The sequence below is a fragment of the Salvelinus sp. IW2-2015 genome, unplaced genomic scaffold, assembly GCF_002910315.2.
Source record: "Salvelinus sp. IW2-2015 unplaced genomic scaffold, ASM291031v2 Un_scaffold5052, whole genome shotgun sequence".
Taxonomy (NCBI): Eukaryota; Metazoa; Chordata; class Actinopteri; order Salmoniformes; family Salmonidae; genus Salvelinus; species Salvelinus sp. IW2-2015.
Window position 1 is genome coordinate 12,814 of NW_019946319.1, and position 17,917 is coordinate 30,730.

General features: G+C 43.8%; 1 pseudogene; it reads left to right on the forward strand.

The window, feature by feature from the left end:
- Positions 1 to 16,798, forward strand: part of LOC112077925 (retinal-specific phospholipid-transporting ATPase ABCA4-like) — a 29,493-nt pseudogene extending 12,695 nt beyond the window's left edge.
- Positions 16,799 to 17,917: the final 1,119 nt, after the last annotated feature.

Below are 17,917 nucleotides of genomic sequence, written 5' to 3' on the forward strand. Positions count from 1 at the left end.
GCCAGTCCAAACCTCTCCTCCAGTACCCAGCCAGTCACACTCTCCTCAGTACCCCTAGCCAGTCCAAACCTGTCTTCCAGTACCCCTAGCCAGTCCAAACCTGTCTTCCAGTACCCTAGCCAGTCCAAACTGTCCTCCAGTACCCTAGCCAGTCCAAACCTGTCTTCCAGTACCCTAGCAGTCCAAACCTGTCTTCCAGTACCCTAGCCAGTCCAAACCTGTCTTCCAGTACCAAACACTGTTGTATTTCTGATATTGTGTTATCAAGCTGTTTTAATGTATCCAATGTGATGGTATACGTTTATGTGTGATGTCTTTACAGAGGAAAGAGGCTACGGGAGATGTACTACTGGACTTGACTGATGAAACATTACAGACTACCTGGTTAAAACCTACCCCAGCCTCATCAGACAAAGGTAAGGGGTCCGTAACACCACCAGCTGAGATCATCGTCATAGACGTGTGTTATATGTATCAGACAGGTGTGGTAGAGTTAGAGTCTTCATGTCAAACAGCAGAGGTCATCTGTGTTAATGTGCTACAAACGTTCAACATAGACAATTCCCCACAAAACGCTAAAGCTAAACAAAGAATACTAAGGCCAGGGCGTGACAGGTAGAGTTAGAGTCTTCCATGTCAAACAGCAGAGGTCATCTGTGTTATATGTTCATCTGTTACAGTTGTGGTGACGTTGTATTGATTAATGTGACGACTGCTGCTCATCGAATGATTAACCTCTAAGAGCTCTCTACCCCGGGTCCGGGATCACCCCCACCCCCCACACACTGATTAGCATAGCTAGCATAGCTTCACAAGTAGATAGTGCATTAAATATCATTAATCACAAGTCCAAGACACCAGATGAAAGATACAGATCTTGTGAATAATCAGATTTTTAAAATGTTTTACAGGGAAGACAAAATATGTAAATCTATTAGCTAAACACGTTAGCAAAATACACCACTTTTCTAACTCCATCAGTTTCTTACTCCATCAGGTGTATCACCCAATTCGGCTAAACTAAGATATTGATAGCCACTAACCAGAAAAAACCTCTTCAGATGACGTCTGATAACATATTCATGGTATAGAGTAGTTTTTGTTAGAAAAAAGTGCATATTTCAGGTAGAAATCACAGTTCTACATTGCAGCTGCAATCTGAAATAGCGTTGGAAGCAGCCGAATAATTACAGAGACCGACGTCAATTACCAAAGAATCATCCTAAAACACTTCAGAAAAATAGACAGCCTACAGCAATCGAAAGACACAGATCTTGTGAATCCAGAGAATATTTCAGATTTTCTAAGTGTTTTACAGCGAAAACACAATATAGCATTATATGAGCGTACCACAATAGGCAGAATCACAACGCATTTACCAGCTGTAAATGTTAGCGATCGTAACAACCCAACAAAAGATATATAATTTGACTAACCTTGATATACTTCATCAGATGACAGACCTGTAACATCATATTACACAATGCATATAGCTTTTGTTCGAAAATGTGCATATTTAGCAGCATAAATCGTGGTTATACTATGTAATCACTACAAACATTGCATGTATTCTGGCCGGCGCCATTTTGGATTAGCGCCTATTCTTATAAAAATACTATTCATAAACTTGACTAAAAAATATAAGTTGGACAACATCGAAAGATAAATTAGTTCTTAATGCAATCGCTATGTTAGATTTTTAAAATTAACGTTACTAGACATATAGTGTGCGTTGCAGCCAGACCAGTGCCTGCAAAAGTGGCGCGCAAACACTATGACATTTTTCCACATAAATACGTAATAACATCATAAATAGTTCCTACTTTTGGACGAGCTTCCATCAGTATCTTGGCAATGTGTCTTTCTTCAAAAGAATAGTTGCTTTGTTGTAAAACGTCCTCTTCACCTTTGGAACTAGCTGCTCACATTAGCTATGTCGCACACACATGTCCAAATCCTCAAACTAGATACAAAGGAAATTCAGAAAAATAGCACTATACTCGCATAAACTGAATATAAATCGGTTTCAAATAACATCGTTATGATGTTTCTAACACCTATATTTAATTAAATTACAGACGGATACATCTCTGGTCGATAACTGAGCGTTCCAAAATTTCATCCTGACTTCTTGCCAGGCGCCATGACGAACGAGACAAAGAAAGGTACTCTCGTTCCATCCGGCTTTTATACCTCGGACAGCTACGTAGACAGACCATTCCACTTCTCATTGGTTACTGACATCCAGGGAAGGCGGGTGCAGTTCAATTCCAGCCATAGGATATACACAGGCTTTAAAACTGAACCCAGATCAGAGGATAATTCTCAGACCTTCGCAAGTCATGTCAGGATTTTTGCTGTAGAGGGAGTTCTGGGTCACCCACAGACATAATTCAAACGGTTTTAGAAACTAGACAGTGTTTTCTATCCAATATTAGTAAGGATATGCATATTGTACGATCAAGAATTGAGCAATAGGCCGTTTATTTGGAGACCAAAAAATGTAATGCGGAACAGCACCCCTATAGTTGCAAGAAGTTAACGGTTTATAATTATGTGATTAAATGAATCAGGTAATTATTAACTCCTTAACCGGGGGCACCATGGAAAGTTTGGTTTTATTGAGTTTCTATTTCCCAAATGAACTCAAAGAATATCAGAATATCAATTTACAACAGTGCTAATTAATAAATTTTCTCTACAGTCTCATTCTGAACGTCGCATAATCCAGGAATCTGCACAAACCCGAGTCTCACCAAATAAGCTGATTATTTATTTACTAACAAGCTAAAATTATAAATATAAGACACAAACACACAGTCTGGGCTATTGATTAGAACTTAGTAGGATGAACAGGTCCCTAGCGGACCAACACAATATGACACGTGTTACAAAAATTGGGATTTCAAAAGAGAGAGAAAGAGAGAGTACACGAGAGAAAAACACACTTGGGTGCATTTGTCAGCTATGCTTATTTTAACCCTAACCTTTCCCCGAACTGCCGCTCTTATGGGTCAGAATACAATGATGTAATTACGTGTTGAAGGTCTCCGACGGGGTGTCTCTGCGTGGAAYGGATTCCGACTTCTCTGATGACGGTCCGTCTTCGGTTACCGGGTGTAACTCTCTCTGTTTCTCCTCACGATGTCAGTGTCCTTTCTCTTAGTGGTCTGTTTCCTCGCCCTGAAAAGGGGCTTTCGGAGGACGGCTAATCAGCCGTGTGGAAGGTTCCAGAGTGGGAAGGAAAACAGTGTAGACACACGATTCCTTGGAGAGTGGTGACCGGGTGGATCCTGCTTGAATTCACCCCCTTTTAGATACAGCTACTCGTCCGTAGCATAGGTTGTTAAAAGGTTCCTTTTGTCTTCTTCAACCTCGTGTTGCGTTTTGGGTTTGCTGATCACTCAGACCTTGGCTGCAGCTCAGGGTCACTTAGTCTAATGTGTACATTTTTAACTCACATGTTTTTTACCCTCGGGTCAGAAATGGGCGTTTCTACCTTTAGGGCAAGTTCTCTGGGCGTAACTAGTTACGAAGGCTGGAGGTCTGGATTTTACTCAGATCCAATTTATACAACTAACTTTTTCATCTTTACAAAAACATTCTCTTTGATCTGGAAATGTTCTACACAACGTACAGTATGCAAACATAAAGTACATATTAGGAAAACTCTTAAAGTTACAATGTTTTCGTTATAATGTCGTCCTTTAACTTTTAATAACATAACAAAAACAACATTAATTTTCATATTCCATCTATCGTCATTACCACCATTGTGGCTGACGAAACCTAATGTCCCAAAGTCCATTTATTGCATGTTAATGTTCTGAGGATGGTTCTCCATACTGAGAGGACAAAGGAATTTTGTCTGCTGCCTTGAGATTTACAATGGGCGTGAGGTGTCATAAAATCCCCCATCTCTACACCTCTCGATCTCTTCCCCTTTAGTGGGTGTGAGATATCTCTCTGTAGGATTGTGGTCCATGGAAAGCTGACCCGAGCAGACCAGTCATGACACTGTCATCCATGTCAAACAGCAGTCATCTGATGATATGTTAGTTAATCTGTCATTTTATTATTTTGTTTTCCATTTCCAGTTTGAAGAGCAAATACTGGGTGAATGAACAAAGGTATGTTTTTATTTATTTTCTAAACATACCTCATAGCAAACTAAATATCAGTTTTAGTTTAGCTTATTTTTCATACACTGTTTCACCCTCTAGTAGAAATGATGATTCTTGTCTCAGGGGATTTTGTGTAATATGTCTGGATCCTCTTCAGGTATGGAGGGTTGTCTGTTGGAGGGGTTGTCTGTTGGAGGCCTGTCTGTTGGAGGCCTGTCTGTTGGAGGGGTTGTCTGTTGGAGGGGTTGTCTGTTGGAGGGCCTGTCTGTTGGAGGGCCTGTCTGTTGGAGGGCCTGTCTGTTGGAGGCCTGTCTGTTGGAGGGTTGTCTGTTGGAGGCCTGTCTGTTTGGAGGCCTGTCTGTTGGAGGGTTGTCTGTTGAGGGGTTGTGGTCTGTTGGAGGGGTTGTCTGTGGAGGGGTTGTCCTGTTGGAGGGGTTGTCTGTTGGGAGGCCTGTCTGTTAGAGGGGTTGTCTTGTTGGAGCCTGTCTGTTGGAGGGCTTGTCTGTTGGAGGGGTTGTCTGTTGGAGGCTGTCTGTTGGAGAGGTTGTCTGTTGAGAGGTTGTCTGTTGGAGGGTTCTCTGTTGGAGGGGTTGTCTGTTGGAGGCCTGTCTGATGGAGGCTGTCTGTTAGAGGGGTTGTCTGTTGGAGGGTTGTCTGTTGGAGCCTGTCTGTTGGAGGGGTTGTCTGTTGGGGCCTGTCTGTTGGAGGGGTTGTCTGTTGGAGAGGTTGTCTGTTGGAGGGGTTGTCTGTTGGAGCCTGTCTGTTGGAGGGGTTGTCTGTTGGAGGGGTTTGTCTGATGGAGGCCTGTCTGTTGGAGGCCTGTCTGTTGGAGGGGTTGTCTCTTGGAGGCCTGTCTGTTGGAGGGTTGTCTTTTGGAGGCTGTCTGTTAGAGGCCTGTGTGGAGGGTTGTCTGTTGGAGGTCTGTCTGTTGGAGGGTTGTCTGTTGGAGGCTGTCTGTTGGAGCCTGTCTGTTGGAGGGTTTGTCTGTTGGAGGCCTGTCTGTTGGAGGCTTGTCTGTTGGAGGGGTTGTGTGTTGGAGGCTGTCTGTTGGAGGGGTTGTCTGTTAGAGGGGTTCTCTGTTGGAGGGGTTCTCTGTTGGAGGGTTGTCTGTTGGAGGCTTGTCTGTTGGAGGCCTGTCTGTTGGGGCTGTCTGTTGGAGGGTTGTGTGTTGGAGGCCTGTCTGTTGGAGCCTGTCTGTTGGAGGCTGTCTGTTGGAGGCCTGTCTGTTGGAGGCCTGTCTGTTGGAGGGGTTGTCTGTTGGAAGCCTGTCTGTTGGAGGGTTTGTCTGTTGGAGGCCTGTCTGTTGGAGGCCTGTCTGTTGGAGGCGTTGTCTGTTGGAGGCCTGTCTGTTGGAGTGGTTGTCTGTTGGAGGGCCTGTCTGTTGAGGGGTTGTCTGTTGGAGGCCTGTCTGTTGGGGCCTGTCTGTTGGAGGGGTTGTCTGTTGGAGACCTGTCTGTTGGAGGGGTTGTCTGTTGGAGGCCTGTCTGTTGGAGGCTTGTCTGTTGGAGGCCTGTCTGTTGGAGGGGTTGTCTGTTGGAGGCTGTCGTGAGGGTTTTCTGATGGAGGCCTGTCTGTTGGAGGCCTGTCTGTTGGAGGGGTTGTCTGTTGGAGGCCTGTCTGTTGGAGGGGTTGTCTGTTGGAGGCCTGTCTGTTGGAGGGGTTGTCTGTTGGAGGCCTGTCTGTTGGAGGCCTGTCTGTTGGAGGGTTTGTGTATGACTGTGTTGTTGGTCTTCAGGTATGGAGGCCTGTCTGTTGGAGGTCAGCTGCCCATACTGGAAGTCAGCCCTAAACAGATCCAGGATACCCTCTCTCAACTGATGAAGATGCTCAACGTTACTGGGGTACTGATCACTACATACCTGGCCTAGTGGGTCAGGGCTCTGGAGCACAGGAGGCTGGTGGCACCTTCATTGGGGGGAAGGGCTCATAGTAACGTCTGGAGTGGAATTAAAGGAATGGTATCAAAACACATCTTCATTTAATTTACTCCATTCCAGACATTATTATGAGCTGTCCTCCCCTTCACCCACCTTCTGGGCTCTGGAGTGATGGAGCGTGCATCAGTAGTAGCAGTGGTAGGAATTAAGTGAGTGTGATTAACAGTTGGCTCAGTTACATTATATTGTTGTATAATTCCGGCAGGGTCCCTACACAAAGCTATCGCTGCAGGAGATTGGACCTTTCCTCAGATACATGGAAGTGAATACAATGTCAAAGTAAGTTAGTTACTGGCTGTCATATACCTCTGAATCATGGTGTGATATTATCATGTTACCTGAGACATTATATTGAAAAACAGTACACTGATATTTATTTTTATTGAAATGTTTTGTTTGTATTTGTTTTGTTATGCACACTACTGTTCAAACGTTTGGGGTCACTTAGAAATGTCATTGTTTTTGAAAGAGAAGCACATTGTTTGTCTAATAAAATAACATCAAATTGATCAGAAATACATTGTAGATATTGTTAGGGTTTTGCGGGTACTATTTAATGAAGCTGCCAGTTGAGGATTTGTGAGGCGTCTGTTTCTCAAACTAGACACTCTAATGTACTTGTCCTCTTGCTCAGTTGTGCACCGGGGCCTCCCCATCCTCTTTCTATTCTGGTTAGAGCCAGTTTGCGCTGTTCTGTGAAGGGAGTAGTACACAGCGTTGTTCGAGATCTTCAGTTTCTTGGCAATTTCTCGCATGGAATAGCCTTCATTTCTCAGAAAGCAAGAATAGACTGACGAGTTTCAGAAGAAAGTTATTTGTTTCTGGCCATTTTGAGCCTGTAATCGAACCCACAAATGGTGATGCTCCAGATACTCAACTAGTCTAAAGAAGGCCAGTTTTATTGCTTCTTTAATCAGAACAACAGTTTTCAGCTGTGCTAACATAATTGCAAAAGGGTTTTCTAATGATCAATTAGCCTTTTAAAATGATAAACTTGGATTAGCTAACACAATGTGCCATTGGAACACAGGAGTGATGGTTGCTGATAATGGGCCTCTGTACACCAATGTAGATATTCCATAAAAAATCTGCTGTTTCCAGCTACAATAGTCATTTATAACCTTAACAATGTCTACACTGTATTTCTGATCAATTTGATGATATTTTAATGGCCAAAAAAAAGAAGGCTTTTCTTTCAAAAACAAGGACATTTCAAAGTGACCCCAAACTTTTGAATGGTAGTGTATATGACTCCATATTTCAGAATTTAACAAAAAAACATCATAAATTGAACATGCCTCTAATCCCATCCAGGTAAAAAAAAAATAATACAAAACTTGTTGTATATTGAACGCACCTCTGCTCCCCAAACCAGGTCTGGTACAACAACAAAGGCTGGCACGCCATGGTGGCCTTCATGAATGTGGCCAACAACGCCATTCTGAGGGCCCACCTGCCTCATAACGTTGACCCCATGCAGTACGGCATCACAGCCATCAACCACCCCCTCAACCTCACCAAGGAACAGCTGTCTGAAGTCACTGTGTAAGTTACACTGGTTCCCTCTTTTTAAAACAATACAAGAACTAATCACAGGCTTGTGCTGAGCCAATTCAACGCTACGTTCTTCATCCCGTCAGGGGTCACGAACAGGATTTTTCCAGTTCATACATTGTGTCTTAGAGCCTTTTAGGGGCGGCAGGTAGCCTGGCGGGTAGGAACGTTGGGCCAGTAACCAAAAGGTTGCTGGATCGAATCCCCGAGCTGACAAGGTACAAGTCTGTCGTTCTGCCCCTGAGCAAGGCAGTTAACCCACTGTTCCTCGGGCGCCAATGATGTGGATGTCGATTAAGGCAGCCCCCACTCCGCACCTCTCTTATTCAGAGAGGTTGGGTTAAATGCGGAAGACACATTTCAGTTGAATACATTTAGTTGTACAACTAACTAGGCATCCTCTTTCCCCTATAGCTTGTGGGCTTTGTGTTGAATATGTTGAAAATGTCTGTAAGTCATCCCCTCTCCCAGGTTATCTTCCTTCTATTATGTGTCTGTCTCTCTGTGTCCCTGTCTGTCACCTAGGGTGACCATCTCTCTGTTATCTAACCTGTCTGTCCTCTAGACTGACCATCTAACCTGTCTCTCTCTCCTCTCCCAGGTTGAAGACATCAGTAGACCCGGTGACAGCTGTCTGTTATCTAACCTGTCTGTCTCTCCTCACCCAGGTTGAAGACATCAGTAGACGCAGTGACAGCTATCTGTGTGATCTTTGCCATGTCCTTCATCCCAGCCTCGTTTGTCCTCTACCTGATCCAGGAGAGAGTAACCAAGGCTAAACACCTCCAGTTCGTCAGCGGGGTCAGCCCCCTTGTCTACTGGTTAGCCAACTTCTTCTGGGATATGGTATGTCTTTTAATCAATCAATAAACTGTTATTTATGAAGCCCTTTTTATATCGTTATTAGTGACAAAAGTGCTTTACAGTAACCTGAACTAGACCCACAAAAGAGTAAGTCACAGTTACAGGAAGAAACCTGGAGAGGAACTAGACTCTTATGTAGCATGTTGTTCTCTCATGTTTCTAGAGCATGGAATTCAAATCAAATCTTTTGTCACATGTGCTGAATACATCAGGTGTAGACCTTACCGTGAAAATGCTGAATACAACAGGTGTAGTAGACCTTACCGTGAAATGCTGAATACATCAGGTGTAGTAGACCTTACCGTGAAATGCTGAATACATCAGGTGTAGACCTTACCGTGAAATGCTGAATACATCAGGTGTAGACCTTACCGTGAAATGCTGAATACATCAGGTGTGGACCTTACCGTGAAATGCTTACTTACAAGTCCTTAATCAACAATGTAGTTTTAAGAAAATAGAGTCAAGAAAATATTTACTAAATGAAGTAAAAAATAAATAAAATAAAAATAACACGATAAAATAACAATAATGAGGCTATATACAGGGGGTACCGGTACCGAGTCAATGTGCGGGGTAATTTGTACTTGTAAGTAGGGGTGAAGTGACTGCATAGATAATAAACAGCAAGTAGCAGCAGTGTAAAAACAAGAGGGGAGGGGTGTCAATGAAAATAGTTCGGTGGCCATTTGATTAATTGTTCAGCAGTCTTAGAAGCTGTTAAGGAACGCTTGCCGTACAATAGCAGAGAGAACAGTCTATGACTTGGGTGACTGGAGTCTATGACAATTTTTTAGGCCTTCCTCTGACCCTGCCTAGTTTAAACTGTACTGTAGGTCCTGGATGGCAGGAAGCTTGGCCCCAGTGATGTACTGGGCCGTTCGCACTATCCTCTGTAGCGCCTTACGGTCAGATGCCGAGCAGTTGCCAAACCAGGTGGTGATGCAACCGGTCAGGATGCGCTCGATGGTGCAGCTGTATTACCTTTTGAGGATCTGGGGACCCATGCCAWATCTTTCCAGTCTCCTGAGGGGGAAAAGGCATTGTCGTGCCCTCTTCACGACTTTCTTGGTGTTTTTGGACCACGTTAGTTTGTTGGTGATGTGGACACAAAGGAACTTGAAGCTCCCAACTTGCTCCAACCTGTCCCATTGATGAGAATGGGTGCGTGCTCGGTCCTCTTTTCCTGTAGTCCATGATCATCTTGGTCACATTGAGGGAGAGGTTGCTGTCCTGGCACCACACTGCCAGGTCTCTGACCTCCTCCTTATAGGCCGTCTCATTGTTGTCGGTGATCAGTCCTACCATCGTTGTGTTGTCAGCAAACTTAATGATGGTGTTGGAGTCGTGCTTGGCCACGCAGTCATGAGTGAACAGGGAGTAAAGGAAGGGACTAAGCATGCACCCTGAGGGGCCCCCGTGTTGAGGATCAGCATGGCAGATGTGTTGTTGCCTACCCTTACCACCTGGGGGTGGCCCGTCAGGAAGTCCAGGATCCAGACGCAGAGGGAGGTGTTTAGTCCCAGAGTCCTTAGCTTAGTGATGAGCTTTGAGGGCACTATGGTGTTGAACGCTGAGCAGTAGTCAATGAATAGCATTCTCACATAAGTGTTCCTCTTGTCCAGGTGGGAAAGGGAAGTGTGGAGTGCAATAGAGATTGTGTCATCTGTGGATCTGTTGGGGCGGTATGCAAATTGGAGTGGGTCTAGGGTTTCTGGGATGATGGTGTTGATGTGAACCATCACCAGCCTTTCAAAGCACTTCATGGCTACAGACGTGAGTGCTACGGGGCGGTTGTCATTTAGGCAGGTTACCTTCGCTTTCTTGGACAAAGGGACTATGGTGGTTTGCTTGAAACATGTAGGTATTACAGACTCGGTCAGGGAGAAGTTGAAAATGTCTGCTCTGAGTACAAATCCTGGTAATCCGTCATTCACGGCCTTGTGAATGTTGACCTGTTTAACTTCTTATCGGCAGGTGGGACGGTAGCGTTCCACCTGGCCAACATCAGGTGAAATTGCAGAGCGCGAAATTCAAACTACTGTATTATAAATATTTATAAATATCCGGAACAGCTGGTGCTCTCATGCATACTTCAGTGTTGCTTGCCTCGAAGAGAGCATAAAAAGCATTTAGCCTGTCTGGTAGGCTCGCGGATACAGTGCAATGAAATGCTTGCTTGCCAACTGTATTGAATATATTGAATTGTGCCTTTTGTGATAGATGTACCAAATTGTACGTACAGCTGGGCCCTGGGGCAAGTCTGAATAACTATTTTTTAGGTATAAAGCCATCACAGTTTCGCCCTACCTCTGGCGGCCATTCAAATTGGAATCTGATTGACATGGACGTGTCAGTGACTTGTTTCACTCGGATTTCATCAATTGAAATGTTTTCCATATTTTCCATCTCCGGTCTCTCCAGATGAACTACTCTCTCAGTACAGCCATGGTGGTGGGGATCTTTGTGGTCTTCGACAAGAAGTGTTACACCTCACCCACCAACCTGCCAGCCCTCGTTCTCCTGCTCTTCTTGTATGGGTGAGTACTAGGCATATGATTTGGGAAGCTTGTGTGTACTGCTTATGAAGACTTTATGAATGCTGTATAAAGCCTTTGTAAGGTGTTGTTTGCTTTAGGTGGGACCACTCCGATGCTCTGCTTTTTAGCCCCTTTTTCTCCCCAATTTCGTGGTATCCAATTGTTAGTAGTTACTGTCTTGTCTCATCGCTACAACTCCCGTACGGGCTCGGGAGAGACGAAGGTCGAGAGCCATGCGTCCTCCGAAACACAACCCAACATAGCGCGCATCCAACCCGGAAGCCAGCCGCACCAATGTGTCGGAGGAAACACCGTACACCTAGCGACCTGGTCAGCATGCACTGCTCCCGGCTCGCCACAGGAGTCGCTAGTGCGCGATGAGACAAGGATATCCCTACCGGCCAAACCCTCCCTAACCCGGACGACGCTAGGCCAATTGTGCGTCGCCCCATGGACCTCCCGGTCGCGGCCGGTTTCGACAGAGCCTGGGCTCGAACCCAGAGTCTCTGGTGGCACAGCTAGCACTGCGATGCAGTGCCCTAGACCACTGTGCCACCCGGGAGGCCCCAAATCCCCTTTTGACGTCCTAAATCTCTCTCTCTCTCTCTCTCTCTCTGTGTCTCTCTCTCTCTCTCTCTCCTTCTTAGGTGGTCATAACCCCATGTGTACCCATGTCATACATCTTTAACATCCCAGTAAGCCTAACGTCTCTCTGTCCTGCATCAACCTGTTCATCGGATCAACAGCAGCGCCCTCACTTCATATTGGAACTGTTTGAGAACAACCGGGTGAGGATGGGGGAGAGAGGGAGGGAGAGGCAGATTGTGTATGAGAGACAAAGAGAGAGGGAGATCATGTTTAATTGTTGTTGTTTATTTTTGATTGTTGTGTTGTTTGTTTGGTTGTGTTGATGTTGTTCTTGTTTGTTGTGTTGTTGTGTTACTGTATTCTTGTTGTTTATTGTGTTGTTTTGTTTGTGTTGATGTTGTTGTTGTATATTGTGTTGTTTTTGTTGTGTTGCTGTTGTTGTTGTTTATTGCATTGTTGTTTTTTATTGTGGTGTTTGTTGTGTGTTGATGTTGTTGTTATTGTGTTGTTGTTTACTTTATTGTTGTTGTTTATTGTGTTTTTGTTTTGTGTTGTGTTGTTGTTGTTTATCTGTGTTGTTTTGTTTGTTGTGTTGCTTGTGTTGTTTATTGTGTGTTTTGTGTTGGTATTGTTGTTTATTGTGTTGTTATTTGTTGTGTTGTCGTTGTTTTATTTTTGTTGTTATTTGTTGTTGTGTTGATTGTTGTTGTTGTTTTGTGTTGTGTTTATTGTTGTGTTTGTTTTTGTTGTTTGTTTTATTGTGTGTTGTTGTTTATTGTGTTGATGTTTTTGTGTTGTTTGTTATGTTGTTGATGTTATTGTGTGATGTTGTGCTCCCAGGCCTTGTTAGAGTTCAATGAGTGGCTGAAGAAAGGCCTCCTGGTGTTCCCTCACTTCTGTCTGGGCCGGGGGCTGATTGACATGGCTATGAACCAGGCTGGACTGATGTCTATGCACACTTTGGTGAGCACAACATAGCTAGTTGTATTCTATGCACACAACACTTCCACTCATCTTCTTCTCTAAACTCCTCCAGCCACAAACTTCTACACTATTCTTCTCTAAACCTCCTCCAGCTACAAACTTCACACTCATCTCTTCTCTAAAACTCCTCCAGCCTCCAACACTTCACACTCATCTTTCTCTAAACCTCCTCCAGCCTACAACACTTCCACACTCATCTCTTCTCTAAACCTCCTCCAGCCTACAACCACCCCCACTCATCTCTTCTCTAAACCTCCTCTCGACATAGCATACACCCCCACACTTTCATCGTCTTCTTAAACTCTCATCACTAACAACTTCTCCCATAACTCATTACGGAGGTTTAGTCTAATAGGGCGTCCCAGTCGCTTTATCATAGTACACACCCTCATGCCTCATTCACTCATAAAGTTCTCAGCTACACACTTTATCCAAATCAATCACTATTTCTCTAATATTCCATCAGCTACATACTATCAAGCTTCAGTACTCTGATGTCGATCTGAATACCTCCAGAAACCGACATATAGCTACCCGCAACGGCCAAAGGGTCACATCATCGCCACATAATTCTCCGCTACACCTGTCCTCCAGCAATTACTCATTACAGAATCGCAATCTGACTACATCTACATTCTCTAATCATCCTCTCAGCTAAACAATAACTCACACTGAGCGGGCTGTGTACTCATAAGACGCTCCTCAGCGATGCCTGACACATTACCACACTCATGTTTCTCTTCTCGTAAACTTCCAGCTACAAACATGTTGCTGTCCCACAACTCCTATTGTCGTCTTCTCTTATTAGGCGCCTCTCTCGAGTCTACAAGCATATAACAAGTCACTCATGTGCCTGTTCTAAACCTCCACGCTCACATTCAACTCATTGGCCTTCTTTCTGAAACCTCAGCCTAAACACACCCACCTCATTACCATTCCTCTAAACAGCTCTCAGCTACAACAGTCCCGAGCCTCCACTTCTTTCTCTCCTTTAACTCTCCAGCCTACAACATTCCACTCTTATTCTCTTATTCTTTCTCAAACTCGCTATTCATACACTTCGCCATGCTACACAAATTCGTCAAACCTCCCATCTGGTCCCTCTTCTCTAAACTCCAGCTCACAACTCACACTACATCTCTTCTCTAAACTAAAAGGCCTCAACACTCCCCATAGACTCATCTCTTCGTCTTAAACCTCCTCCTAGCCAGGCCTTATCCCATCTCTGGCCCGTTCTGGCTAGCCCTGCTTTAACCAGATGGTGTTTAGTTGCTTTAGCACAAACTCTATTGTAGGATTAGGCTGAGTTAACCTGTCCACTGTTGCTTGCTTTTCCAGGTTGGTGACGTGCCATTGGACTCCGTTGCAAATGGCGGAGCTTCTTTTCGAGGGAAGTAACCCTGGTCTTCATGGTCTTCTAGAGCGGATGTGTTATTTCTCTCACAGTCCTATAGCAGCTATCGCTTCTTTCTGACATGGTGCGGACACCTAGCTACGATATCACCTCTGTGTGGAAGGATTTTTCATTTCTTTTATATCGTTCTTTGACCAACAGAAGAAATGAATTAATCCCAATTTCACACGTGGAGAATGGACTAATTTACGTGGATTCATCATCGTTAACCTCAAACTCCTATGACGTACATTTTTGGTGTAAAAGGGGTTCGTTCACTGAGTCAACTTCACTCGGAATAATTACCAACCTGAGTCAATCAATGCCCATTTCCCCTCCACAGGTTATTTCAGACTGTCCGTAGGGCCCTCACTAAAGACTGAGACGATTGAGGACGTCGGCGACGGTGGAGACAGAGAGAGGATTATACCGGCGGGAAAGAGTGACATCCTACAGATATGAGACTCTTCAATGGCTTAAATCGTCATCTTGACTCTCTCTGAATACGCACATAGGAGACCCCTCTACACACAACTTGTCTTTTAACATGCATGTGCTGACCAGTACCTCTCACACATATTGTTGTATCACACAACCGGCTGTGGTCAAATCGGTGGTGTAGACTACTAGGTCAAGCAGAGCGAACTGTGAGGTGTGTAACCTACTATGGTACAAAGAGAGGAAACTGTGAGGTGTGTCAAACTTATCTTAGGTCAAGTTAGAGCGGAAACGTGTGGTGTGTACCCTACTAAGGTCTAACAGAGAGGAAACTGTGGAGGTGTGTAACATACTAGGTCAAGCAGAGGAACTGTGAGGTGTGTAACCGTCTAGGTAAAGTAGAGGAAACTGTGAGGTGGTGTAACTACTAGGCTTCAATAGAGGAAACTGTGAGCATTGTAACATACTAGGTCAAAGAGAGAAACTGTGAGGTGTGTAATAACTTACTAGGTCAAAGAGAGGAAGAGTTCTTACTAGGAAATGAGAAACTGTGTGTGTGGCAACTACTACTAAGGTCAAAGAGAGGACTTCTGGAGGTGTGTAACCTATAGGTCAAAAGAGGAACTTGAGGTGTGGTCTACTAGGTCAAAGAGAGGAACTGTGAGGTGTGTACTTACTAGGTCAAGAGAGGAAACTGTGAGGTGTGTAACTACTAGGTCAAAGAGAGGAACCTGTGAGGTGTGTAACTCTAGGTCGAAAGAGAGGAAACTGGAGGTGTGTAATATAAGGTCAAGAGAGGAAACTGTGAGGTGTGTAACTATAGGTAAAGAGAGGAAATGTGAGGTGTGTAAACCTACTAGGTCAAAGAGACGAAACTGTGAGGTGTGTAACCTACTAGGTAAAGAGGAACTGTGAGTGTGTAAACCTATGAGGCAAAGAGGAAACTGTGAGGTGTGTAACCTACTAGGTCAAAGAGAGGAACTGTGAGGTGTGTAACCTATCTGGTCAAAGATAGGAACTGTGAGGACATTTGGATTGTGGAGTGTTGTTACCTTATACTGTGAGTTGTTCTTCTATACAAACGTACTCTGGTTCTTTGTCCTCTCTACAGACGTACTCTGGGAAGACGAGACAAGCGGTGGACAGGATCTGTGTGGGCGTGCCTGCAGGAGAGGTCTGCCCCCCCCCCCTTATAGTCCCTTTCACCTACCTTCTGCCCCACCTCATTTCTTTAACAGATTGAAGTGTTTCACTAGTCACTAGCGTGACCATGTCTCTGTGCTGTCAGTGTTTTGGTCTGTTAGGAGTGAACGGAGCTGGGAAAACCACCACTTTCAAGATGTTGACTGGAGACACAGACGTTAGTTCTGGAGAGGCCACTGTCGCTGGATACAGGTACAACACATTTGCAGGAACATGTGGGGGAAATAGTGTGTATTTGGACCCCCCCATTCAGAAAAAGACTCAATGTTGTTGTATTCATCCTGAGAAGCCACTGACAAACTGTGCAAGTAGAGATCCGCCTTTTTGAATTTGAGTTTGAATCAACGTTTTTAGTGAATCCRCACAATGCAGTAGAAACAAACGATGTCCAAGCAGCTGTGTTTCTCTGTGGTCACTCAGTATCCTGTCAGACATGCTGGACGTGCACCAGAACATGGGCTACTGCCCTCAGTTTGACGCTATAGACGACTTGCTGACAGGCAGGGAACATCTGTACCTCTACGCTCGCCTCCGAGGGGTCCCTGAGTCAGACATCAGCAGAGTGAGTAGAGATGGAAGATAGTGTCTGTGTGTCTGTCTGTCTGTCTGTCTGCCTGCCTGCCTGGTCTTCTCTGTCTGTCTGTCTGTCTGCCTGCCTGGTCTTCTCTGTCTGTCTGTCTGTCTGTCTGTATTTTTGTGTGCATGAGTGTAGTGTACTGTATGTGTATATGTGCATACTGTATGTGTGTGTATGCAGGTGTGTGTATGTATTTGTGTTAACATGCATGTATTTGACCCTTTGCGTTTGTAACACATTCCGCACCTCTCCTGTCTCCCCACCAGGTGGCAGACTGGGGCATCCAGAAGCTTGGCCTATCAGAGTACGCTGGTCGCTGTGCAGGAACATACAGCGGAGGCAACAAGAGGAAACTCTCCACAGCCATCGCTATGATTGGCTGCCCAGCCCTGGTTCTACTGGTGAGTCAACCAATCAGTGTTTACCCCTACCATTGAAATGGCGGGGCAGACTTCCGAAACCAGCTATGATTGGCTGGTTATACTGGTGAGTCAGCCAATGGCATGGGGCTTTATTAATTCCCACATGTGCTTGTCTTTTGGACAGTGTGTGGGTGACATGTTTGTCCACTTGTGTAGGGCACCAAAAAGACCTAGAAATCAGACCAGAGACAGAGGAAGTCTGGACATGATGTGTGTTGTTTCATCACTTCCTTCCTGTGACGATATGGACAACTAAGAGTTAGACAACATTACAAATACAGTATGATAAATTGTTCATACATTGACATATGCATACACTATATCCTACACTATACATGTAACTATACATAACACTATACTTACTATACATACACTATACATAACATACTATATCTAGTCCTATTAATACACTATACTCACCAGTTACTATACTATACATACACTATACATACACTATGACTATAATAACTATACATACACACTATACTATATACTATCACTATACTACCTTACACAATTACTGAATGACTACCTATAAACACTAACACACTATATCTATACTATCGATCACTATACATACATCTAACACACTATACTATAACTATACATAACTATAACACTACATCACTATACTATAATACTAACTATAACTATACTACTATACATACACTATACATAATAACTATACATACCTATACATAACCTATACCATACATATCACACACACTATACTTAATAACATATCATACACTATTAAGCACACTATCTATAACTATACAATCACTATACTGTACATATACTGTCATACAGTGGGTAATCAATTATATATACACTACACATACACTATACAATACACTATAATACACTATACTGTACATATACTGTTAGCATAGTGTACATACTTATCTATGACACTATAGCATACACTATAATCATACACTATACTGTACTACAGTGTACATACATTATATAATACATTTATATATTCTTTAGGGCTATACACATACACTATACATACACTATACATATATACGGTTACATTACAGTGTACGCCAGTCTTCATACACTATACATACACTATACATATACTACACATACATACACATACAGTATACATAGCAGTATACCATTATAGCAGACATTATTATTACATATACATACACTATACAATACACCTATACATATACTATATCATACCTATAACATATACTACACATACCTATACATACAGTATACACAATTAATATCAGTGCATACATATACTATACTATACACAACATTTCTATACATATA